We start from the raw sequence: 27,911 nt of genomic DNA, 5'->3' as shown, positions 1-27,911 counted from the left end.
ACATGAGATGTGTAACAGACACCTTCCTGCTGGAGCTCTACCTTTATTTTTCTATCTGGATGTGTAACAGTGGTTCTTTAAGATGGTTTCTGTATTACAGTGATTCACCTGACTGGCAAATTTCCAGATGTTGCCCAATTCCCCCTGGATCCAAACTTCCATTTATCTTCTCAGCTCACTTCTATTTGTTTCCAACAGCTCTGCTCAGTCTGTGCTAGGACTTGCCTTGCCTCCAGCAAGGGCTTCTTGCCCTGCTTCTAGTTTTGGATTTTCAACTACATCTTCCTTCCCTCCCTCCTTCCTGCCACCCCCAGTGCTTTCCTGAGTGAGCTTCTGTCCTTGATCTTACTCACAAAATTCAGAGATAAGACTGAATTTTTGTTGATGCAAGAGGGACAAAAGAAAAACATGTAAATATTATGTTGCACAAAGTAATATATTCACGTAATGTATTTTAAATTACTGGAAAAAAACCTAGATTCTGTTTTTTGAAAGTAGGAAGAGCATTAAACAATATGCCATGGTCAAAGCAGAATTTCTGACAGTTTTGGTTTCAATTTAAACAAGCCATTCACCAGGGGGGGGAATTGTATTAGGGACTTTTTTGTCTTTAAGCATCAGTTATAAAATACACACAATACAAAAACCCAAATAGATCACAACTTCCCTAGTTTAAGGAAATCAGACCAAAACCAGCTATGTCATCTGATCAGGAATCAGTCGCACTTAAGGGAGAGTCAGGTCACAACTTGACATTGTCTTGCCGCCCTTATCTATAACATGCGTGTTGATCTACAGTCACCCCATTTTTGAGGGTATTCCTGAAGTTGGCAAGGCTTGGATGGGTCCACCTTCTCTGAGGCATCTCCGAATTTGCTCCCTAGGCATTTCCCGTGATCTTCCCTGAACTCTGAGACCAGGATTCTTAAAGTTGTTATCAAGAGCACTGGGTTGGTGACTGGACCATGCCAACATGCATCTATCCCGTATTAGCTCTTTGTGTGGACAGTTTATTGCTCCCAGAAACTGTGACCTCGGCCTCACTGGACTGAATAGCTTTAACCGCTTAGGACCACTAGAGCATCATCCTCAACACAAATAAGCAAAGTGCATGCACACTCTTACCCTGTTATACCAAGAAACTCCCAGTTTAACTGAGGGCAGTTCTGTGGGTTAATTCTGCAACTGGCTTGAAGCATCCTAAGCTGTGAGTAGCTATTGCGGTCTTTCAGGTATTTCACAGAAACTCTTCCTGAGCTTTCACCACCACATTTTGTTTTCCATTACTGTGGCTACATATCTGTGTTTGATTGCGGTATAATAGTACATTATTCTGTTTTCTTCTGCCCAGAATAGATGACTTGTGTTTTCAAAGATATTTTGTGTCAGAATGAGTTTTGCATAAGGAAGGATAAGTAGCTGCTGAACACTGAATGATTCAGCAGTGTTCCAACAGAACAGACTTTGACATATAGATGTGTAAATGACATGAGTTTTTCCAATATACAAGACTTAAAACATTGATTCATTTACTTACCCCTATTTTATCTTGCTATATTTATTCATTCGTAGCCTGGATGTTTTCCTAAAGGACCATTTCAGACTTTAATTATAAATTTCCAGCAATCATAAATCTTCTGTGACCATTGTTTCATTATGATTGTCTTGATGTTCGTTTGTATTACAGAAAACTGAATACAGATCTATAGTTTTGGTGTTTCTTAGCCTCCAAATCCTCAGTCTGGCAATTTTAATATTTTAGTAGTATGTTGGGGGTTTTATATATTTATATGAAACCTGTTAGGATTTAGTTTTGCATTTCATACTGTGCCTCATGAAATGTGACTCAAATTAATTCACATATTCTCAGTTTGAGTGTTGTCATCTATGCCGAGAGCTTGTTGAAAGGCTTTAAATTAGGCATGATTATTAAAGCTTGTGTTTTAGGTTGTGGAAAAATACTTTTTTTTAAAAGACTATCTATATCTGATCATTCTAAATGAGATGTCCTTATTAACAAAATGGAAGAGGGAGTGAAGAAGCATAGCAATGAATGCCATGCATGACTCTTGCTTGGAAGCCTTCCTTGCAGTACCTCAGGAGAAGGGCAGAGAAACAGAAAAGAACTAGAAAAGTCGATGAGTAAAATACTCATATTTACATACAAATTGATAATGTGTTTGAAAAAGAATGTGAAGAAGTAATGATGAAGAATGATAGTGGATGGCAAATCAGATATTTCAGAGCTATGATATTTGAGCTACAGTAGTTTGCAAGACTCTTTTCTGGGGTCAAGTGTAAAAAAATGTATTGAAAGCTAAACAGGATAACATGAAAGAAAATATTCTTCAGAATTAGTCAGAAGATGGACAGGCACCCTTTCTGCATTAAATTTAACACAGGAAAGCAAAAGCTAATTAAAATTTTCTGTGTGGGTTACTATTTGCAAGAATTTTGCTATTCCTTTGGGTATCCAGAGTGTAATTGTTTTCCAGTTCATCTGAGAAACATTTGCTGAAAGAATGTAAATAATTGTGTTTATCTAAATCAAATTTTTACTCTTCATTGAAGAAGCAAATTGCAAAATCTGAAGATAATGGAGAAGCAGATCACATAAACCTTTGTTGCTGTTAAAAAGAAATTTATGAAGTTTCTCATTAACTTAAAATGAATATTAAAATATATAATTGGAATTACTTTTACAATTTGACTTCTCATAATCCAGTTTATGACATTTTTTCAATGAAAAGACCAAAGCAGGAAAAACAAAGCCAAAGTTCAATGTATTAGAAGTGAGCTATTAGTGAACAGAGAAGATCAGTACATTAGAAGGGAATTACATTCCAGAAGCGCCACAAGCTTGCACAGCTCAATACTGAGAGTGTAGCTCCTCTAAAAATCAGATACATTTCTTCTTTCTTCTGATACATTGTTCCAGAAACTACCATAATGTTTAGTCTTGTGCTTGTGTTATTTTAGCTAGCTCTTTTTTCATCACGTTAATCCGAATTATACCTGCTGTCAGGAAGGAATCTGCTTCTTAATAAGACAGCAAGGTTTGCCAAGACTTATGTGCTGAACGTGATCTGCATCTGCATAATTCCTTGAGGAGACAGAAGAACTTGGAATGCTGAGAGTGCCTCAATCCAACTTACACATTTCTCTCCCCTATAATATTTACAAATTTTATGTGAAGAAGCACAAGACAGGACTAGTAAGAAGTTCCAATTCACAGTATTTAGAATTAAAGTTTTTCATTGTCCAACCATTAACCTTGAATTTTGTTTCAAATTTTGCATTCAAAAGTATTGATAAATTTTATTTTTGAGACACCACATTAAATTTGATCTTTTTTTCCTTGATATGCACTAAGCCGTAATTGAAACCAGTGTTCTCAAATGTGGAAATCAGTTCCCTAATCCCAGCCCATTGTCCAGTGCATACAAAGTGTTTCTCAAATTATCAATGAAATTCCAAACCAGAGACATCTTCTCTGATTTTGATTTTTCTTAAAAGATTTTCTACAACTGTAATAATTAGGCAATTTTTAGAAGCAGGAGGAATGTGAATGCAACATTTAAACATCATTAATCACAAAGTGAATCTGTCTAGTGAATAGATGTGAGACTGATTCATATGTCAAAGTGGTTTGTCATTTGTGGAGGAGATAGAACATAATAAGAAATGAGAATTTTTATTTGTAAAATTTTAAAATTCATAATAAATGTATTTTTATGAAAGCTAACTTGAAATTCTGACATAATAGCAAGTCCTAACCTTTACTAAAATACTTCTTATTTTTTAAAAACAAGCAGGTTTTAGGGATTGTCCACAACATGGTGCACTAAGCCTGCTAGATTCAGTGAGTCTAGTATGGGGTTTTACATCATATCATCCATAAACAGGATAAACATTTCCAAGCCTACCCATAGTGTCCGTCTCAATCTCTTGGTTTACTCCTTTTCTTGTGACAAAGACTGAGAGGCTAATCTTAGTCTGTAAGGCTTCCAGGTTTCCCATTCTTTCATATGCTCAGATTTACAAAGAAAATTTCCAGGTTTCCTTTGCTGCTTAAGAGATGATCTGCCATTCCGTCATGTAGCTGTGAGAAACAGTAAGCACTTTAACTGCTAGCTGTTGACTTAGTTGCTCCCTTAGCCCGCACTGCCTCGGATCCAGTTCCCCCAGTTCTTAATGGCATAGATGTGTATGCCAGTTCTCAACCCATGGCCAGTTTCTGGAGTCTGACATCCTGAAATCAAGGTAGGCAAAGCTTAGAAATGGCAAGAGCTTACATGGGACGGAGAAGAAAGTAATAAAGCAGTTCAGTGAAAATGCCCTTGGTATCAGATTGCTTATGCAGACTTTGCCAATAGTCAATTCAACCTGTGAATCACAGTGTTTGTTACACTAGAAGAACATTTATTTCTTCCTGAATTTCTCTGCCAGCACAGCAATTTCCATCAACCCATCTGAAGAGCAAGTGAAAAGTTTTCACTTCCCCTCCTTCTCCTTTTTGAGGGAGGGGAAAATGAACTAACCATAGGATGTATCTCAGAATGTGGTATCAGTGGCAAAACTTGGGGAACAAATGCTAAGTAAGAAATAACAAATTGGCAGGACTAGATAATGTTCATCCAAGAGTAGTAAGAGCACTCAGAAACAAAATAGCCAAACCGAAGGCTATAGTCTTCCTCTTTTAGCCCCCAGAAAATGTCTCATGGGATGCCTGTTTTCTAACTGGGCTTCAAAGTAGGTCTGGGCAGCTCAGATCTGCATGACATTTGTATCAAACTAATAGAAATGGCAATCAAGAACAGAACTGATGAGCTCAGGTATTAATATAATGTGGTGTGAGAGAGTAAATATGCTTTTTAAAGAAAAAAATTGTGATGCCACACCAAAGTCGGATGAAATTCATTTTGGGTAAATATGAAGTGATGTATGTTGAAAAAATCATGACTTCACATATACAGTGATGTGTTTTAAGCTGACACAGGCATGAACAAGGGTCTTGTGGTGATAACAGGTCACTCCATTAAAATCGCTGTTCAGTGGTCAGTAACAACAATAAAAAGAAGGAGGTGCTTGGAAGGAGTGGCTGAGATGAACCCTTAGCCTAACCCCGAATGGCTTTTCCTACTTTGTAACGTGTAACTCAGCATGGCATTTTTGACAACTTTGATTTAGCTTAGCAAGTTCCTTAGCATTTCAGATAGTAAGTCCTGAATTGCGTCCTGAATTTGTCAGTAACATCTGCCTGTTGCAGGTCTGTTTCTCTTCATCAGACCTTCCTACTGTAAACTTCCAAAGAATAGGCAGTCAGAGAACTTGGTTATGTTGAAATAACAGAGATCTTCAGGCCAAAAACCTTGATGACAACCATTTCATCATTCTGAACATAATGCGGGTTAATATTACCATTTGTGAGTAAAATAAGCAGTGGATTAATTTGTATATTCCATATTATTTTTAGATACAAAAGACAAAAGGTGTTTTTATGTCATGCATCAAGAGAATCAGAGAGTGCCCGTTCTTCTGCTACTGCTGTTGTCAAAACTATGGGCCTTAATTTCTGGTGGAGTAACAGGTTTTAGTCCATATGCAATAATTCACAAAGTCTTCTTAAAATCTAACCCACCAGTAAGCCATATTTTCCTACTAGAGAATCTTTCCACTCATAAAGTTAGACCTTTTTTATTAAATTTAATTATCCAGATTTACCACACGCTGTCCTTTTTTCCGTGGAAGTGTTAGTTCTTACATCTGTCATCTGAGCTTTTGCTTTGTGAGTCCTAAATGATGTTAACGAGTGTGCCCCAAATAGCCTTTCAGATCATGTCTGTGGTTCTCCATGACTAACTGCCATTTTCCATACTGTCCCAACAGTGCCAGTCTAACTTAAAACATTTGATTTATAAACAAGTACAATGACCTAGCTACATGATCAACAGTGGTGCTGGACATTTAAAAATGTAAAATAAGACTGAAGATTTTAGAAAAACATAATTGTCTAGATAAAATGTACGTTTGTACAATGAAAACGCTACCAAAAAAAAAAAAACAAAAACCCTACTAGAAAATCTAAATACTCATTCATGCTGTTTGTGGTAGAGATAAATTTTAATGTCTTCACACTCCAGAGCAGCAAAAAATTCATTAGCACACAGATTCTCACAGTCATTGACTGTGTGGGAAGATACAGATGGGTTTTTTTTCTTCATTGCAACAATATCACTAACAGCAGGAGCCGAAACATACTATGTCATGTCAACCTGAAACAAATTAGGATTTAAGAATCTAATAAAGTTGGGATTGCTCAGTAGTGCAGTTTGCTAACAGAATGTCATTGCACACAAATGGTGTGTGCTCAGAGTTGAGTAGCTCTGGCAGTTAAAATACGCGCGTTTCCCTATTGAGCCGAAATGCCAGCAGCTACCCCGCTGCGGGTTTTAGTGTGATACGCTGATCCCAAATTTTCCTTGGCACTGGGTGGTGAAAGAGCTGTATGGCCAAACAACTGAACTGAACTGAAGTTCCATTAAGAAAAATACCTGGTAACCTGTCAGAAGCTTAAAATCTGCCGAGTTCAGATTTTAAGTATGGTTACTATACTGTGACTGACTGATGTTACCTATATTACACAGATTCAAATACAAACATTTTGATATATTCTGTGCTATACTTAATGACAATGTTTTTAAAAATCTTACTAGTTTTTTTTCTTAAGAACTAAAGTATTAATTGTATCAATTTTGTATATTGTTTCTTTTACAGCGAGAAAGAAACCATATATTTAATGGACAGACTTTTCATTTTATTACCAAGAACTGTAAATGTTTGCATTTTTGCTTTATAAATAGCCAGGGCTAAGAAACATTTAAAAGCTAAATAGCTCCCTATGCAAGTGTCTTAAACCTGATTTGAATTCATGGTCACAGCCACGTACGTACGTACAGTCTGAAAGAAAAATTTGGATATGGAGATGTTAATGGCATATATTGTCCCTTTTGTTTTATCAGTGAAAAAAAGAAAACTTATATAAGCACGTGCTGTATCAACGACAGACAGTTGATATAATTCCAAATTCAGTATACTCTCTAATAAATATTGCAAATGCAAAGCTGTGGTATCATTCCAAAAATTGACTGTCCTTAACTCAGTTGTTTTGTGAAGCAGGACACAGCTCTCTTGTTCCCGAGTGTCAACAGCCCATGTTAGAATGCTTTCTACGGATGCGACTCTTCTGTGCAATGGTAGTATTAGCTTGACCTCCTTCCTGTTGCAAAGTTTTTTTTTTTAACTGCTGTGTTTGAAAACGTAAAGATTGTTGTATGTATTAGATGCTAGTTTTTCATCCACTTCAGAGAACTCTCTGTTCTTGAATTAGCTTAAAAATATGAAAACTGTTTGAACATCAGTGTCATATATAAACTAAAATAAATGTTTTTACAACTATTTTTCCTGTAAAATAGAAAAGGCATGTTAAATATATGTTAGAAAAACTTTAGATCTCCAGGGTCTAGTTGAATGGTGCAGAAAAACATCTTTTGGTGGTGGTGTTCTTTTGCTTAACCTCCACTGTACAGGTTTGTGCTTTTTTAAAGCTAATTGATGGCAAAGCTGGTGATGCTGTATTTTTTTTTCCCTGTTTCTGTGCCTGACTAGACAGTTGGACCTCATTATCTTCTAATATACTGATATTTCCACAAAATTTAGCACTATTAATTGTCAGTTTCAATGTGCGTGGAAAGATTTTAGAAAGAAAAGAATAAAGTGTCTGTAACTTGTAAGGTTTTCTGTATCTGTAACCTAAGATCGATCACTATTTAAAGGAGAAAACTCATCACTGCTGCTTTCACGTCCTTTACTGAAATGAAAACAGTAGCAGAACTTCTATATGGAAAGTGAATATTCTGTTTAAAGACTAAAAGCTAGAGTAGAAGGTCATAGGGAAATGCAGAAATCCTAGCAATTAACTGAAGAAAACTTCATGCAGCATACATTTTCCAGGCTGACTGCACATTTCAGTGCTCCCTGGGGATGTTCTATGGCACCAGTTTCTTGTGTCTTAGGAGCTGCTGGTACAGCCTTGGCATCCTCTGCCTATATGGTTCAGAAAGCTGTCCCAGGACTGCAGTGTTCTGCACCTAATTGCTACTTCTCTCACTGGATCTTATGGAGTTAAAATCTGGTAACTCCCTGCTTTGCATAAATGTATTGTTATCTTTTCCATGTCCTTTCATCTACCAATGGTAGGACAACTTTCTTAGAGCAGATAGTTATATAGGTTTTTTGTTTTCTTTTGGGGAAGGGAGAATAGCTGGGGGGGAGGGGGTTGTCTGCTTATGACCTATGCCCACCTTTGAAATGGGAATTCAGATATCAACAGATACTTGAAGGGCAGATTGCTCTGAATGTACTTTAAACCAAGTCTTTACAGAAAGCAAGTCATTATTTAGTTTTTTCTGTATAGTCCTTTGACTAGTCCTTCATCTCACAGAGAACCGTAAGGTTTTTTAAGCTGTATCACTGTCGTTGTCACTCAGTTGGGTGCTGGATGGTGTTACTCACTTCTGATGTCCCATCTGAGTTTCAGCAATAGTGAGCCTTAAAACATCATTATGCAGTGTGGTTCAAAACAGATCACATGAAAATATTCATGATTATTGCTTAGTACTCTGCCTCCCTTACAGCTCTAGGAAGTGTTTGAATTCTCATGGATTTTTAACTTCTGGGATTTCATTACAAACATTAAAAACGCCTCAAGATTTTTACATGACTCTAGAAAACCTCTGAAGGTTTTAGAATAGAGGGAGAGATGTGACATTCTGCAGCTTTGGTGTTACGTCGCGGTGGATGCCATGCCTTTTTTTCAATTTTTAAAAGAGCAATTTCATTGCTCTTTTAAAATTGCATGAGCTGTTATCTCTACAAAGTGGGATTTGCTAAAACTGCTCTGATCATTTCAGCAGCTACTTCAGTCAGTGCATCTCTAAGGGCTGGACACCCCTGATCTAGTTGCAGTCTGGGTGGGCAGATGCAGGTTTCCTTCCAGAGGAATGTTCAGCAGCTTGGGCAGGCTCCTGGCTGACTTCTCTTCTCTGGGATTCATGTGGCATGAGGTAGTCATGGAGGGTAATTTATCTGAGTGTTGCCTTCTCCTGAGTTCAGATGGGGCTTTGGACTGTTTAGATTATGCTGAATCATCACAGTAAACTATGGTATAGTTCTTCGATTTAACGCTTCAATGTGTAGGGAACTGCCTGTCAATTAGTCCAGTCATACCTGGAGATCATGGGCATTTGGCTACCCACCAAAGAAACAGTCAGTGGGTATGTTTTAAATGTGCAGGACTCATAACTTTACCTCACAGCATGCCTTTTCGAGCAGTTTTTCCTTAAAATCCTTACTCTGAAATGTGTAGAAGGCAGGAAGAAGGTAGGCCTGCCGTATGTCAATAAACTCTTAAAGTTAGGGAAATGTTGTTTGGCTCATGAGTTTTACGATCAACCAAAGATAGTCTTTGAAAGACATAGGAGAAGGTTTAATGTGGTAATAAATGCATTCTTAACGATTACTTACCAGAACTGTGAATAAAAGAAGATCAAAAATGGCTTGATTAGTTCAGTTACCTATTTCCTGGTTTAGTGTTACTTCTTGATCAAAACCCCAGAGCACTTCTACCAAACTTGTGTCCTCCTTCTAGGATCAGTTAATTACTCATGAAGTAGGCACACAGTGTATTTGATGTCCAAGTCTCAAAAGTCTTCTCCAGGATAACGGAAAAGTACATATGGTTCTCCCTCATGTACGTTGTACTTCCCTCATTAAGCAGGCCCTGAGAGTCTGATGCTGTGCCTTGTACAGTTGTAGATACCGTTTATGAAAAAAAGTACATTGGACAAAATGCAATGTCAAACTCTACCACATAAATTGCAATTAATAAAATACATGGCAATGAATTTCAATTAAAAAAGAAACTCTTTGGTAATTTAATTTTGTTATCACTTAGAATAGAATAAAACATGCCATGTAAGTATATGGCTTCAATATAAAAATTAAAATGTCTGCAAAGGAAATCTAGTGCTGAGCAATCACGTTGATAACTACAATTTTGACAGTTCAAAATGTTATCCCTTGTTGACCCAGAAAGAAATCAGTGCCAAGGCTAGCAGCATTCCCCAGAAATTTAAGCTTCTTACCTGGTTATAGTGGATCATGAAAGTGTTTTTATGGCAGATGGTGGGAGTAGTATTTAGATGTTTACCGGTTGGTAACAATTGAGACAGCTGAATAGATGGCGATAAAGGCTGATAGGTATTGGTGAGTGGTATCAGATAAATACCCAGCTATACTGTTTGCACATCCCAGACCCGTTCAAGATTTGTCATAAAATTGCTGTTGAGAGTATGTAAAGTAAAACCCAACTTTTCAGGCAGATGAGTCTTCCTTTTGACATCTCAGTATCGATGAGTCATTCTGTTATCCCATTAAAAACCAAGAGCAAGTCTAACTTGCTAAAAGAGTCATGAAACCTTCTCAAGTGTTCAGCTGTGGGAGTCATTCACGTATTTTATTGACAATTTGGTAACAGAACAGGTAAAATGCTGACTTAAGGTGTAATTTTATTAAGTGCTATCCTCAGTGAGTATTTGTGATTGACTATTCTTGCAGCTGCATACACTGGGATTATTTTTAATAAGCTGAGGAATTTTTTTTAAGCCTCTCTTTCTCTCTTTAGATATGCATTGCGTATATATTCTCCGGTCGTCATCAGTTCTCAGTACTGGGATATGAGGAACCTATTCCAAGGAAATTCAGTTTTTAGGGCAAGAGGAAAACACCTGACAACATAAATGAAAAACAGAACCTCTTTAGGCATGTGAAACAAATTGCCTTTTACTAAGCTTCTCTCATTTTCTTTTTGCACAGTGCTTGCTTAACAAATTGTAGTCAATAATCTGCCTCCTGATGGTTGTTTTTGTCTTAGATCTTCACTCTCTTTAAAACCATCCAAGTCTCGGTGACTACTCTGCACCTCTATGGCAGCACTGGTAATAACGTTTTGCCCTGGAGTTAGTGATTTTTACAGCAAGCTCTCAAAAATCTTTCAGAAGAGCCTTTCAGAAGGGCCTTTTTTTATAGGTAGCAAAACAGATGTATAGAGACATGAAATGACATGGAAAAGATAACAATACATTTATGCCTCCCATTTCCTTGTCTCTTGCTGTGCTTACTCTGCATGATCTCTGCCTGACCTACAGGGGTTTTTTTTCTTAGTTTAATTCATTGAGTTTGTGGCTGTGAGTATATTGCTTTGCTTTTATCTCATGTCTTCAAGCCATAACTCTTTATCTCCTGACTCAAAGCTGAAGGCTGAAGCTAAATTTCTTTCTTCTCTTTTCAGTGCTCTGATGCTCTGGAAAGAAAAATTGGCAGAGCTAAATAACTGTGAAGGAGAAAGAACAAGACAAACATAGCAGACCAAGATTTTCAAAATTGGCTAGTAATTTTAGGTGCACTAATTTTGGGTATACAGTTTGACAAACAGACTCACTTACAGCCAGGCCCCTGTAGTTTGGCAGCCAAAATCATTAGCATCTTTTGAGAATCTCAGCTACCTTAGTATCTTTTTAGATAACCTGATTTTAAACAGATAGCTAAAGTGAAATTTTATTAGCAAAGGTAATTGAAGTCTTTTGGAAATTATGACTATTTTTATTGCTTGTGTGTTCTGGTCCTAACTATAACAAGAAAAGTTAACCTTCTAGAAAAGGTTATTACTTGGCTTCTGACAAGGTAGCTTTTAATTTCTGAGGTGTTTAACTCCAGTTCGAAGGGGTGGCTTTAAACAAAAGGCTCGGCTGCTGTTGGCTTTGTGTTGCAAACTGATGGGAGCTGCAACGCTGTGGCCCTAAGCAGACCTGGCTGGTGCTGGTTCAGAACAGGCAACAAGGTGCCTGTCCCGGGAGCATCCTCCTAAGCAGCCCTGAGCTCGAAGGCCAAGCAGGTTTTGCAGGTGCAGAACTAGTTAGCCACGGCCTCGCTGCCTCTCTCCCTGCTTCTGCCAAAGGGGGGGCTGCCTTGAAGTCAGATTGCATCACTCCTGGGGGGAAGGCAGAATGAGCAGCAGAGCAGCTTCCTGGGACATCTTCTTCAGGTTTCCTTGTGCTTTTGAAACCTCTTGAACTAGCTGTGTTTATATAGTCTGGAGACAGTAGATGATGCATCATTTTTATTTCTGAATAAAAATAAAAGTTATTTTCTAACCTCATTTATGATGTATTTCCTTATCTTAAATTCTAATCAAGCAGAGTTTGCCTAGTTGTACATGTTCCTAAGAAAGCAGTAAGTTGAAATAGGTATTGCCGATTTGGTTTTCTCCAGGAACTGATTTATCGGTTTCCATTGCTCTGAATTTATGTTGAATTTTTAGGACATCTCCTCACATGTTACATTTCAGCAGCAGGAGTCAGTGGCTGATTAGTATGCAGAGATCGTGTTGGTCCTGGTTTTGCTTAATAGTACTAACCTTAAAATAAAAAGTTAATTAGAGCGAGTAAAGTTATTAAAAGTGCCTGTGTGATTTAAAAGCTGAAGTCTACATTTTCAGGAGAGTCTTAGGCGTTTTTGAAACCTGATTAAGTTAAAATCCTTTCTAAGGTTACATGAAAATAGGACTTTGGCTTTAAATCACTGTGGTGATTTTGAAAATCTTACTCTGTCTTTCATCGTCTCACACAATAAATGGTAATCCTTCACAGGTGAAATTATCTTTATACCATTCGTAACTATGGAAGAGTGCAAGGACATCATCACCAACAGCGTATATTTAGTCAAAATCCTTCACGGAACCCAAGAGCACTTCAGATAACAGTTCATTTTAAACTATCATTATTTAGAAACAGTTAGATGAGGACACAAGCAAGTATTTTTTTCATTTTAGTTCTTCACTGTCAGGAGAGACTCGTGGCTGTTTGTGTTACGGTAGAGGTTACATTTCATAGCCCAGATGTATAAATCTGATATATGCTGACACCCAGTGCGTTGCGGGCTTAGACAGGAGAAGAACAAGATGAATCAGAGGGTTGCTGAGGGGAGGCAGAGCCTTTCCTCCAAAGCTCCTTGTTCACATCAAGCACAGCAGTACTCAGGTGCCGTTGTCCACATACCTCTGCATACATGTTGTCCACATTGGCCCACAGAAAACTAGTTTGGTGGTGTCAGCCCGAGTACCAGGGAATAAAGCATCCATAAGAGGCCCAGTTGCTACTAACTGGGATTCTTGTTGCTAAATCCTCACCAGCAAACCAAAGACTGAATGAGCCTGGAGACCGATCTGGCTTTTCACCTACAGTGACTCTCTTCAGTGGGAATTGACTGCCCGCGCTTGAATTAGTGTAAGAGATGCAGGACCATATGCATTTTCTTTTTGAAGAAAACTAATACACTGAATGGGATAATGAGTAATCTGCTGGCTGCCCTTGGTGAGGGGGATGAGATGCAGTGACAGGGGATGAAGGAGCTGCGAAGGAGGTGGGACCACTTCTAGTGAAGTGGCTGAGGGACATCTCAAGCCCTTTAAGTGTTTTGTTTATCTTCTGTGAAAGCATCTTCAGGTGCTTGTGATGGTTCAGATAGTATTGAATTCGTATTCTGTTTTACGTGTATTATCTTGATAATATAATAGGTGTTTAATGCAGCTCTGCCTGTCTCCCTTTTTCTACTTGTCTAGAATATCCTTGGTATTTAAGACCAACCCTTATGTCAGCTTCTTTATTAAAGAATATACTGTGAAAATTATGCTAATTAAGCTGGAGTGTAATTATGGGCTAGAAAGATTATTTCACAGTCAGAACTGAATTGTTGTAGATAAATGTGCATTAACTTAATAGTGTGCAGCTAATTAGTTTTGCTATTTACTCATAGAAGTTAAAAAAAAGATTTAATCAGTTACACAAAAGCTTGAGAAATGAATATATTGCAAAGCCAATGGGAAGCGTACTCTGAATCTCTCTTTATTGTTTTGCTGGAATTTTTCTCAGTTTTCCTGTTCTGAAATTACAATGGACACAAGTAGCTAATTAACATACTTAACTTTATTTCTACTTAAAATATATATTGTACAAGTAAAATGTATGGTTCCCAGTTTGACAGTTACATATCTGTAATGCATACTAAAGTGATTACAACATCAGGGTGTCTTGTGCTCTCCACAAAAGGTAAAATATTTTGGATCTCATTATGTAGCAAATGAAGGTAGAGACTTTATTTGGTGTGCATATCTAACTTTATTTTCTGTGTTCATCAGAAAGCTGAAATTTGTGTTTAGTATGTTTTAAGGGAGGAAAGAACTAAGCACTTACACACTGGACACATACACGCTCAATACCACTTGTAATATTGCAGGTGCATAGTCACGATAAAGTACTCAAAACCAAAGAACGCAGAATTACTTGACCCCCATCTGAAAGATGAAAAGCCTTGAGGAGTTTGCCAACAAACATGTAATTTTGCATGTTCCAAAAATACCCGTGTTTGTTTTCTGTCTCAGACATTCACGAGTGTGAAAAGAAGGCTGCAGAGCATTCTCCTTAATGTAAATTAGTATCAGCTTCTGGGAAAATCTAATAGAGTCATTTAATTTGTGCATGTAAATTCATATATATAAATTCTTTATAAGCCACCTCTGAGCATAATATTTCTTCCATTGACTTCGGAGTGAAAGAGACAGACTTGAGTATAAATTAAAGTAGTGGTTAAAAAGTGCAACCTCAAACTGAAGCGTGGTGTGCTCTGAACTCCATCTGCAATGTTGCCTACAGAGCTTTGCTGTATGATCACCTTTCTTTATGCTCAAATGAAAAAACGTAGAAGAGGGAGGTATTTTTATGAAATGGAGAAAAATCATTTCAGTAGCCTATATAGTGATTTCTCCAATAATAAAAAAGTAACATCAGATATAATATCCTCTGTTGCAGAACAGTTCCACGGCTTTTCCACACTGAGTTTTAATGAAACTGGATATCAGTTTTGTTTTTATCAAGTTATATCAAGAACACTAGCTCCTATGTGAATTCGTATTTGCCATTAGAAGAAAACTTATGAACAGCAAGTATTGACACGGACCTAAAAAAATCTCAGACTTTTCCCACTCCCAGCCTCCCCTTGTGCAAACGACACAGCTGAAAATATGTGGACTTTGTTGTGTTTGAACTTAACTTTGAAATTTGCAGCAGCAATTTGAAATATGAATTTCAAAATCATATAGATTTGTCCTAAAATGACCAAAAATGTAAAATTAACGATGTAAGAAACATATTTTTTCTGCTTGCAGACATCAGTGGCTATTAAAAAAGGAAAGGGAAGGGAAAAAAAATCAAAGGTTGTTTCTGTATCATGTGTGACAGGCAGTTGATTGCCAGCCTAGACAGAGAGCTCTTGCATCTGTTACGTGCGAGCATGCTCGTGTCTTCCATAAAGCAGGTTATGCTGTCCAGCCCTTGATCCAAGTGTGTCTCGGGGGAGGAGAGGGAAGGAAATAAATGGTTATCAGAATGGGTTCAGTGTCTGTGAATGAGGGTTGATAGAGATGACTGGAACCACCTGTCATTACAATTTTCATCAGTCTAGCAAATAAACCCACTGTTTATTTTTGGGAGCATTTTAGAGCAAAATCTAATTTCTTAAGTTAATCTACTCAAAAGCAAATAGATTCATACAGGGTACACATGCTACATGACTTGCACATACTGCAGAATCAATGCTTAAGTCTTTAACCACAGTTTAAACTACTTTTAATTCTAAACATATTAGAAATCTATTTTATAAACAGCTATGATATCAGTTGCTTTAGTTGTATGTAACCATGATCTGAGCTCGGTCGCCGAAGTCTGAGGCAATCATTCATGTTAGAGCTATAGGATGTAAATACTGGAGGTTTTTATAGCTGGAGTCGATGCTGTCAGCTGAGCATATAGAGGACAGTTTCAAAGTCGGAGGGAGTGGCGTTGTCCTTTCAGCTTAAATAAGGAAATGTGGGGGGAAAAGGTTACCCAAAGTCTGAAAAGGAATTAGCTCTGAGGTGAAAAAGGGAAAGGTACAATTCACAGTCTGTACTTCTTGCAGTTGACAGAATATATTGCAGGGTATCACACTCCAGCTAAATTCTTGGATCAGTGAAGGTAATGGGCACTGGAATTCAGTATATCAGATGAAAAATCCCGCCCAGAATGTGTTGCATGGAAATAAATACCACACAACTAACAACTAGGTACCATACAAGAAACTCCTCCTTCTTCTGTAGGTAGCTGTGCTTCCACAGGCTGAGGAAAGATTTTTGATAGATTGAGGCACATATTTTCCCTTAATATATTCAAGTTTCAAAGACCTGTTTAGGATATTGATTCTGATTTCTAAGTGACAGATCCTTGGCAGTATTTCTCTCATTCGTTAATAAGGGCAATTGCCCCAAATCAATAGCGTGATTATTTTCTGCAGTGGATTTATTAGATATATACTGTGTTTCACAGTTCAGCTGGAAACATTTCTATACAAGTGCTGTGCAGAACAGTCTGCAGCCTCATTCTTTTTGTCAAGGATAGAAAAGTCATGTCCCAGTTGTAACCTGAGAGGATGGCAACTAAGGGAGGAGCTGGTTTTCCCCAAAGGATATTTTTCTGTGAATTGCATTTTACTGAGGTAAAACTATCAAATATACATGAGAGATATCTATTTTACGTTTATTTAAAATCTACAGCCTACTTCTGCACTAAACTCTGAGTGTTGTCCATGTAAAATAATTTTTCTCTGATTCAGCTTTTGCGGGTTTTTTTTTTTAGGTAAGACACGCTGTTCTTGGTCTGGTTTTGTTGCTGAGCCAGCAGTTGAGGGTTGTGGATTTCCCTGGTGTTGTAGAGCACTGGTAGTACTTTCTGCTAGTTATATCTGTCCATTGACGAGCTCATTATTCTTCTGCTGGCTTTTGAGTCATTGTGGAGACTCTCTGGGTTATCCTGTGGCCCAAACAGAGAACAGAGATGTCACCATGCTAGATACCCAGCTAGAAACCATCCTTTCTCCATTTACTTCCCCCTGCAAGTGCAGAAGTACAGCCTTGTTTTCTGATTTAGTACTCTGAAAAGTGGGATATGTATTATGTTTGTTAGTGCTTTGAGCAGAATAGGACAAGATTGAAATACCCTGTTAGAAACAACAACAACAAAAAAGCACCCCTTCTGAATGGATATGTGTGACAAATCTTTTTTTTTTTTTTTTTATTTATAAACTGAAACTGTTATTAGGGTCAACAAAATCTGAGATTGAGTAAAATTTCCCTACACAAGACCATCTTTAGCTTGAGCAATGTATGCTGCAGCATACGTGCCAAATAGCAGGAGAGTTGCAGTCAGAAATTGTCTTTGATGGTCCAGAAGGTCTCTTCTTGTCCTGCGTCCCCCTGAAGTGCTGTCCAGATCCTCTGCATTTTTATATTCTTGAAAACCTTTTGCAGTCAGCTAACAGTGAATCAGTGTATTTGGTTCAGAGAGTTGAAAACTAGGGCTGAGGATTTAATAGTGGCTCTTCTAACTTTTGCCGATTTTTTTTATTTTTCCCCTGTGAGAGAGGCATGTAAGTGCTGTCTCTCTTCACCCATGCCTGACATGAAGATGGTGATATCTGGGTTTTGCATTAGGAGAGTTCCCTAGAATTTCTACAGTGCTTTGAAGTAGATGGAAAGCATGTGATGGGACGTAGCAATAGTATTTTGAGTGTCACTACTCATTACTGGTGGATATTTTTCCTTCCATCCAACAGCTTTCCATTTGAGCAATTTTTTAACAATTTGGCTCTTTTGTTGTTGATCCCATGAACTTTCTGTCTCCTGAGTGTCAAGTATATCGTGCATTATTACATTGTTTTGGTGGTTGTACATTGAGATACGTCAAGCTAGCATGCAGGAGATCAGTTTTTTCATGCTTAATGAAAACTGAAATAAAGGCAGCAAAGAAAAACCATTAGTCTGTATTTCACTTTGACAAGAAGATCAAATTCAAGTGCATTTATAGAATTGTACAGCTTACAACTTTAATGAACAGAATGAGTTCCTCTGTTTCTCTAAAAGATGGAATAGGAGTCTAGTTGTAAGAAAAGAAAATGAGAACAGTTTGTTGGTTGTTTTTTTTTTTAAATTCAGTATTAGAAATTTATGTGGGTTTTTCTCTTGGCTTTCCAGACTTGGTGTTTCAGGGCAAATTCTGGGGCTTATCAATTTGTATGATATTTTGAGTCACCTTTAAGTTTTATTGTTTAATATTCATTATTTAAGCATCAAAGGAAGGTCTGCTCTGAAGAGTTTACTGTGCTCAGGAAGACAAGGAGTTCTGCAAAGTGTTACATAGATAAGAACGATGCCTGGGCATGTATGTGTGGAGATAAGGGGAGAGTTGCTGCTATGCAGCAACAAAGTAAGCGAATAGTGCACTCCATAGAGTAATCACTAAGGAATAAGATGGCACAAGATATTTAGGATTAATACTTTCTAATACCTCAGATGGACACCCTTTCCTTGCCCCTATCCCAGCTGTAAAAAGTATTTCTGCAGCTTGTGCTAAACTGTATGCACTGTTGGCATTTCCTGTTGTCTGCTATTTGCACACATAGAAAATACCCAGTTTCTGGTTGTAGTGGTCCCTACTTTCCCATGGCAGTCTGCAGGTTACCCAGATGGCAATCTGCCCAAGCTTTTTATTTGCGGATAGGAGGGAAACATCCAGTTTCATTGCTTTTTTATTTTCCCAAACCTGAAAAAGCTTGACTTTCAGTCATCCCTGCTGGAAAAGGGTAGAAGCAGTTCTCCTGTCACCGCCATGCAAGTCGGGAGATCTGCTGGGGCCAGAAGCTTGATCAAGCAAAGAGAGCAACGGGCAGAGACGATCCATGTGTTGTCACGTCGGTTATTGTGAAACTCATTGCACTTAATAACATGACATTAAAAGCTTCGACTGGAGAGAGGTAGAGTGCCCCAAAACCTTTTGGGAACTCTTGTAGTGGTGGTTATTTCAAAAAATAACATGAATGCTCTGAGACTTTCAGGGAGTATTGTGTGTGCCAGCTTCCTCTCCTGCAGATGAGCGTGGTTTGAATTGTTAACATTGGTGCTGTTAGGCTAATGCTAAATTGCTCCTGTTGGTTTTTTAGCTCTCTTTTTTTATAGCTGCAATGGTTAGGTGTTATGATACATGGGGGGAAATAAAATAAATATCTTCCTCTCTAAAGTGCTCCTCCCATTTTCCTAGGAAAATCAGGGTTTTGTGGAGTAACATTTGTTCTTTAGAAAGCATACATTTCTACATGGCCAGATGGAGCAGGACCTCAAAAGCTTTTTTCTCCTGTTGTTGAAATACAGAAAGGTTTAAGAGCCTCTGAATGGGAACACTAGTTCTAGAAAAGGAGACAATTTTGATTTACACGTCTCCAGAGACAGAGAATCTATCAAACCTCGGAGAAAGGCATTAAAGTAAATGACTGTGTCTGACAAAGTAAGTCAATGACAGAGCCAAGGCTGGAATCCCTTAGGTCTGTCTACTGTTTTAATCTCCTGTCTACATTTCCACCTTTCTGATCTATGAGGAAAGCATATCCACAGCTGTAACAGCTGTTCTGCTGGTGAACAACAGTTCACAATCTTCTGAAATCTCCCCTGTGAAGTGTGAACTCCTGTAGATGGAGAGAAGCAAATGTAAGCTGGTCTCTCAGGGAAGGGTTAACTTGGCATATTTTCACAGCTGCAATGTATTAAGCTACTGTAAGGCCCTTCTGTAGTTGGGGGTCAGAAAAATGTTATGCATTGCAGGGAGAAAGAAGATAAATTAGGCAGCTTAAAGACATCTTGATAGCTTACCTAATTTGCCTCTTACTCGCCTTTGCAGAAGCAGTCTCTGTATATGCAAATGCCTGCAGAGGAAGAGAGAAGACAAGATTTTCAAGACTGTTTCAGCTCAACAGCCCCAAAAGATGAATGCCACTTTCTAACAAAACAAACAAACAAACAAAAAAAAACCAAACAAAACACTAAACAAACCAAATAGTGCAAATGGCAAAATTAAAGACATCCTAAAGTACTGAAGTCCCTAATTTTTCTCTGCTCCCAACCCCACCGTCTAGAGGAGAGATAACATTATACCAGCTACAGCAGGGTATGGCTACCTCAGGACAAAGGCAACTTTTTTCTTAAAGGCTCCCTCACTGGGAGTGAGGGAATTAAGTATTTATAGATCAGTACTGATAGCATCAAAGATTATTTCATAAAGGTTTGTAAATATATTTCAATTAAAAAGACATTCGTAAATGAAATCAGGGTAACCGTGAGCAGATAATACTTACACCTGTGAATGTAATCTTTTGTATTGGAGGCAGTAACCTAGAGCTGTAAATAGTACCACGTGGGCCAGTGTCATTAGATAATCTTTACTCAACTGTATCATCTTTAAAATCCTTTCCTCTTAAGATGAAAATGTTCAAGAAATCTACAGATGGTTCAGCTCTAGACCATTTTTGTTATGTTGAGTAGTTCTCATCTTGCCTCTTCACAAGTTCACTTCTTATGGTTTTCTTATTTTAAAATCTAAATCACAGGTAGTAATGTAAAAACAGAAAAGTGATGCCTTACCGGCGAACATATAAAGGATAGAAAGGCAGAACTGCAGGAGGGTATATCTGCCATTGTACAAGTCAGTTTTAGCCCTTTGCTGTATCAGAGCGGTGATTTTTTGAAGTGCTGGATTAGCCCTGAGACCTCAGGTTTATGGTTCTGTTAAAGACCTGGAACACACTGAGCATCTCCATCGCTGCTTGGCAGAGCTGGGCAAGAATCCTGTGCACCTGCCACAGCACATCCTCCTCTGCACCTCATTAGCAGACACAAATACATTGTAAAAACCACATTTGTGATGAATCTGTGTAAACACTACTGCATGATGGTACTAGTTTAGGCCACATGGAAACGTAAACCAACGAAAATGTCATAACCGGAGAGCAGCATCCAGGTTTTCGGCAGGATTGCCAAATGTTTGTACAGCTGTTTTACATTCAGCTGTGCTAAATTTGAAATCCAGGGAAGATGTAAGCTACATGCTTAACTAAAAATAAAGTATATATTGAAGTGCAGTCAAATGTTGTTGACTGCTCATGTATTATACACTTAAATATTTAAATGGTGTATTGCCAGAATGCAAAGTGTTGCCCATTTGCATCAGTGAAATTATTGATCCAGTAAAGTGGGTCCAGGTATGGCAGATAATATCCTAACACTGCGTATACTAGCAGGTCGCAGTATACCTGGGTAAGTAGATCCGGTGTGTTACTCAAATGAAACTCAGTAACTGCTGGGCCAAGCATCTCTCTCTAATGTGTGCCTGCTCAAGTGCTGACAAGCTCTGAAATAAACTTTTCCCATACCTCAAGTGTTATTAGACTCTGCAGTGAAATGCTTCCTCCTCTTTCTGATTCCATTTGTACCATTCGTACAATTTTTTGCCTGCAAATCAAATTTACAGTTGTGCATGTATTAAAAAAAAATTAAGCAATCCAGCAATGAAGAGGTTATCGTGATCATTTTTTAGTGTTACAAAGCCATTTGGGAAGCACGCTGCTCTGACAACAGCAGCTCTTCAGAGAGTGTTAAGAACTCCATTAAAGGAAGAAACAAATGGTGAAGATTTGTGAGATTCAAGAATTGCAGGTTTGGTGAGATGTTTACATTTACTTTGATTGTGTGACACTGGATTCATTTGCATCAGTCATACGGAGCACCCCTACACAGGCTGCAGTTTTCAGGTTGGAATAAACAATAACATAGATAGATTTCTTTGTTTCATTAGATCTTATATTTTTATTCATAGAAGATACATTTATGGTGCCTTTTCTCTGTCCTTCTGGTGCTTCCAAATTTAGCCTAAATAATGTCAGATTGTTTTGTTCCTAACTTTTCCGGTAGTCTGGGTTTGGTTTATCTTTCTTGAAAGGACAAAACAGTAGTACAGGGAGGCCTCTGCTGATAAGTGTTCATTGCTGCCCTAAGGGGTTTCTATTGGACCCAAACCTGCTGTTACTACATCTTATAGATATATGTTGTTCATATCACCATGGGGCTGAAGATAAAGGTGATTAGTTGCTTGTTGTTGTACATTTCTTTGGCCAAGTATGACTAGAGAAGACAATATGGTGAAGGGTTTTGAGGGTTTTCCAAGGTGAGTGGAGCAGAAATTGACATCTCTGTATGTTATTTCCTAACATTGTGTGCTAAAGGTACCCAATATTCATGTGTTACATTTTCAAAGCAAATACGGTAGTTCTGCCTCCTCTTAAACTGTAGCAGGTCATTCAGACAGGGCTGACAATCTGTGTATACGTATGTGCTTGCATATGGTGAAGTATGTTTGAAAAAGGGAAAATACTTTAAGGAAATACTTCTAATTTAACTACCAATAAATTATGTGTAATAAGTATGTGTTCACTTTTGTTTGATGAACTGTCATAGAATCACAGAAAGAAAACGACGGAACGACCTGTTGGATGGCTTCTTCCTCTTTATATCACAATCCTTGTCTGTGGATTATGTTTAAGTATTTTTTATTTTTTTTACCAGTTAAGTTTAACATCTTGCCTTTACTCTTTTTAAATGTACTAAGATAAAGTCCTTAGAGAGAGATTCCTGTAGTATTGGTATATTTCCTTCCAAATACTTTTAATAGAAGTAAATTTCTCCCTTTAAACATGGGAAGTAGTTCTTTCTTTGATCTTCTCTTGGCTCTTGATTAGTTCTCCTTGTGTTTGATCCTGAGCTACATGTAGTTTGTTTTTTCCTAGTACTACCAGAAAACCATTCTCACAGCTCTCCTTTCAGAAATGAGGCAAAAGAGATTTTCAGGTTTTATTTATTGAATCTGGGGGGGAGCGAAAAGAAGGGTATATCTCTGTAGGCGTTAAGTTCTGCAGAGAGTCTTGTAGACTGGCATTAGCAATGCCACAATGTATATGAGTTAGAAATCTGGGAAGATTATCCTTAGCTCAGGCTGTAATGTCTTTGCCTTTGAGCACCACTTCATATATGAAAACCTCTCCTTCACCAGTCTAAGACTGTCTCACATATACGCATGCATATTAAGACAGGCAGGCGCATACAGACCAGTCTGGTTTAAACATACAGTTTTGTAATAAATATATCTAAAAATTGTGCGTTCTCTTTCTTTGATAAATGCTTCAGTCTTTGTCAAGCATATGGTTCTTTATAGCAGGTGTCTTCACAGCGCTGCCTTTGGGGAATGCTGCTGAGACGGGAATAGCTCTTGGTGTCAGTGCTTGCCTGTGCCAACTGCTTGATCAGATGTGAATGTTCTGCTCTAATAATGTAAATCAGAAATAAGAACCCAAGCTCTCGTGAGATTCACTGTGACCAATGGATGGAGAGTAGACAGAGCCATCACACCTGCTTCTCCAATGCTGTGTAGAAGCGATCGGTATCCTTAGTTACCAACTGGAGACCTATGCTTTTAAAACTTATTTTGTAGCCTTTTTAAAATCAGTGCAGATATAGATGTAACAGGAATTTTGGTTTTGCTTTTCTGTGTGTCATCAGCGTTTGCAGTAGCAGAAGAAGAAAATTCTGGCATAATTCAAGCAAATATTCAGTTGCAGTACATACTCTGTATTCAGCAGCGCCTTTATGTGATCTCACATAGCCAGTGCACTCAGCTGTGTTACTAACAATCTCTTTTAAGTCTGCGTCTCCTTTACTTTCTGACGTGTATATGATACGACGGCAGGAGCAGGAATTGGTTTCGATGCAATACTTGCTGTACCCAAGTCAGCCTGGATTTCTTGCTGCTACTGCTTCTGCTGCTCAATTTCAGGGTTGTTGTGTCTCATGTCCAGCTCCTTGTCGATTCTCTTCAGTTGTTCACAGATAAAAGGTAGCCTATTGTGATAGTCTAGGCATACATATTGCCAGCTAACATATAACTCAGTGTTCCCCTTTGGGTCCTCTTCCACCCCTGGAACAGTAGCCTGCTGTAATCCATGGAACATCTGCCTTAGTCACTACTTCAAGCTAAAACCTTCCACAGGATTCAAAATGAGATCAATCCTACATTCCTAGAGCACAGTTTCCATCAAAGAAAGAAGGTAGAACACCTTGGCATGCTTTGGTCAGTCTCCTCAGATGAGGACGCTTCCTAGAAATAATGCACTTTTACAACCTGCCGAAATATTTGGAGTGCACGGCAAATGCCATTTTCCAGCCAGAGCTGTGAAGTTCTTGCACAGCTGTCATTCTCTTGTGGAAAAACCCACACCACCACCAGAAGCCTTTAGCTGACCTGAACAGCTTAGTGTTGGTATTCCAAGGGAAACGTAGGCAATAGCGGAAGATCTTGCATATACAGATGATAGCTTACTCTTCATTTTTGGATCAACTACACAGATACTTTGTTAGCACTCTCAAAAATTGCATGCCACGCACTTCCTCAGATTTACTCAGCCTTCTGGCTTGTTTCACCATCTGTGTGGATCGCCTCGCTCAGATTTTGTAAGCATGGGGATGTTAATAAAGGACACAGGCTTAGCTAGTGTTTGTTTAGGATATTCACTACAATTTCAAATTTTGCTTAACTCTACTTTATAATTTTACTAGGGATTGGATCCTTGTATGTTGCCAATTTAACTAATTTCCATGTGGCACAATATCAGATGTTTCACAGAAATGGAGGTAGATTTGATTTTCATTATCCTTTTCCCTTCCTTTAATCTGACCCTTATCTTCATCAAATACTGACTCTACTACTGCTTTTTGTTGGTAGGCAGTAAAAGATACTTTGCTGTCTAATTTCAATTATCTTTCCAGGGTGCAACCCAGTTTATTTCAGCTCTTGACTTCTACAACATACCTTCCTTCCCTACTAGTTTTTTTCTTTTACTTTTTGTTTGGCTCTCTATTTTAATATGTATTTTTTGTCATATAGGTATGCTTGGAGCCATGGCCTGAAAGTTCCCCCACATCTATGCAAAATGTTCCAGGTAGTTTTGTACCTTTGTCTTCAAGAAATTCCAGTCCTCCTCCCTTCTCAAGACCTCTGCCAGTTGACTTCATTAAGTAGCCTTCCTAACTTTTCATAATTAAGCCAAATTTTTTTTTTAAATTAATATTTAGATTTTTCAAGTAAATGTTGTTAGTAGAGCCGCAAGCTTGCTGTTCGTAAAAAAAAAAAAATCCTCTCTTTCTCTAGCTCACTTTTTTCCCCACCTATAAGAGACTTGTATAAAACAAATGAAAAATTTAAACCCCTGGAAACTAGTCCTTCTTGCCCTGAAGGCTGCTAAAATTATCACAATTATTCAAGCAGCCTTAACTGTTGACAGAGTTTTTATTTGTTTTATATAGCTACCATATTTCATTTAGAAACTACTAAAAATATAATCATCTTAGAGACCATCTGCTTGAAATGACAGTGCATACTGGGGCTAAATTTTTAAACTTTTTTTCCTGCTTTGTTCATTATCTCTCCTAAAACTGGTTACATGACAAACTCAGTATTCAGTGCTAAGGGTTTCTTTTCTGAATTAATTTTCTACTTATGTCCAATGTGCACACAACCATTTCCAACAAGTATTCATACATCACTTATTTGCTAGCTTTTCTTTTGGGAGATCGGAGGGGAAAAGTAGGCACAGCCTTGTTTTCATATGTAAATACCATGTCAAGACTACAGGTTCATCAGAACAATAAACTGTACCTTTGATGAAGGGACCTTTTCCTTTTGCCCCCTCATTGCCTCTTCTGGCCTGGATTCCAGGACAAGAGGAAGAAGAACCTGAGCTGGTTGTCAGGGTCCATGGTGTACTACTGCACATAACGGGCTTTTTCGTTGTTTGTTTTTTGTTCAAGTAATACACATATTATGAAGGAGGAAATTTCCTTTGGGACAGAATTTGGTTATAGAAGTTCCAACACTTTGAAGTATAGTTATTTGGTATAAAACAACTCATTTCAAGTGTTCCCCCTCATCGTCTTGTCGTACAAGCTGTTTTCTTCTGGTATTTTGTATCGTCTCCAAAATACCAACACCTGCATTTGGCATCTAGGATTGAAAATGAGAATAAATTAGAAGTTGAGGTAGGATAATTAATTTGTCCTCAGTAAGGTTGGTGGGGTTTGGTTTTTCATTTTTTATTTTTATTTAAAAAATTTTTCTGGAAGATGTCTTTGGTTGGCTGAGTGCCATGTATGTAGGAGGCAGGCCTAATATGTTTGAAGAACTTGTTAACAAGTGTTAACATGGTTAACAGTAAGAAAGCAAATACAAGAGGAAGCTAACATGTCAAATAACGTTGTTCCTATCACCTCTGTCAATTTATGATTTGTTTATGGGTTTGTACTACCCATTCTTAAACAGAATTAAGTTCTTAACCAAAGAATCACTTCCTTTTCACCTGTTAACAGAGTCATAGTAAGCTGGTATACACAGAAAATGCGGTGTTTGCCGTCTTCAGCTGCTGAAGTTTCTAGCCTTCCCTGATACCTTGTACAATGTTGCCTGACTTTTCAAAATATCAATTCAATGTTAAGTACTTTCTGAACATATGCAGAAGGTCTCTTGTAGAAGCTTCCCAACAGTCTATGTCATCTAAAGATTCATTGGAATAGTCCATATGTGATGTATTATTACATCTTCATAGTTTCTTTGTATTAAACACTTAATGTGAAATTTAATATTTGTGAGTTAACATATGTTTTGTCAGAAGAGAAATATCCAATGAAATTCTGAGTGTATTTTTTTACGTCTCCTATTTATATTCTGGATCTTCATAAAGATACAACTGTAATGACAACTCTCAGTCTGGGAAACATCCCGTATGAGAAGAGAACAGACAATACCTCTGTTCTGTAGTAATTCATTATTACTGTGAAATGAGTCTTGTTTCAATGAAATGTCTTGGACAACTGTTGTACTTAAAGTGTGAGATGCCTGATTTTACTTGAGACAGACTGCAGAGCTACTGTGAATTCCCCCAGTGATGTACGCTTGGGCTCAGTGCAGCAGAACCCCTATAATTTGGGAAGGAAACTAATGATCAAGAATATTTTTTCAAGTATTATAGCTGGACTCTGCAACAGCTCTTGTGGGGTTTTTTGGCAATGAACTCCCAGGTGATCATGGTAACTGCAACAGAGAACCTACAAACTTTTTCACAAGTCACCTCTTTCCCCTAATTTCCCTATATTACCTTGTACATGTAGCATTAGATGGAAGCTGGTGAAAATATTTATGCGGCACAAAAAGTTAGCTCTTAGGGAAAAGGCAGGTGAGAATTAAGTATTTCATGCAGAGTGGCTGCCTGCATCTCTGGCTCTTGGGACACAAAGCCCAAAGCCATTTTCATGAATGATTTTACCCTTAAACACAGAGGGGAAAAATTTACCTGAAGCAACAGATTGATCTTAAGTTCAGTTCTGGAAGCTGCAGAATACCTGCTGGGACTTGTTCAACACACTTGGATTCAGTTGTTTCATTTGATGCCAATGGTGTTTCTTGCTTTGTAGGATTAAAGAAAAGTGTGAAGACCGAGTCTTTGTATTTGCCTAGCTGCTTTAGATTGAGTAGTATGAATGAAGACTTAAAAGTAATCCAATGTATAAGTGTGTATTGTATAATTGTAAAATTACAGAATCACAGAAGGGCTGAGGTTGGAAGGGACCTCTGGAGGTCGTCTGGTCCAACCCCCTGCTCAAGCAGGGCCAGAACTGTACAGTAGTTTTACACTGAGCATAGACCATATCTGGAAAAAAGAAACCAAAAGACAAAATAGGTCATTGCTTTCTATATAAGATAGCAATTTATATCAAGTAAAGA

General features: G+C 38.0%; 1 protein-coding gene across 2 annotated transcripts in view; it reads left to right on the top strand.

The window, feature by feature from the left end:
- CTNND2 (catenin delta 2) overlaps positions 1-27,911 on the top strand; it is a 700,253-nt gene that overhangs the window by 486,233 nt on the left and 186,109 nt on the right. The gene's annotated exons all lie outside the window — the stretch shown is intronic.

The sequence above is a fragment of the Gymnogyps californianus genome, chromosome 2, assembly GCF_018139145.2.
Source record: "Gymnogyps californianus isolate 813 chromosome 2, ASM1813914v2, whole genome shotgun sequence".
Lineage (NCBI taxonomy): Eukaryota > Metazoa > Chordata > Aves > Accipitriformes > Cathartidae > Gymnogyps > Gymnogyps californianus.
This window is presented reverse-complemented; position numbering and strand designations above follow the sequence as displayed.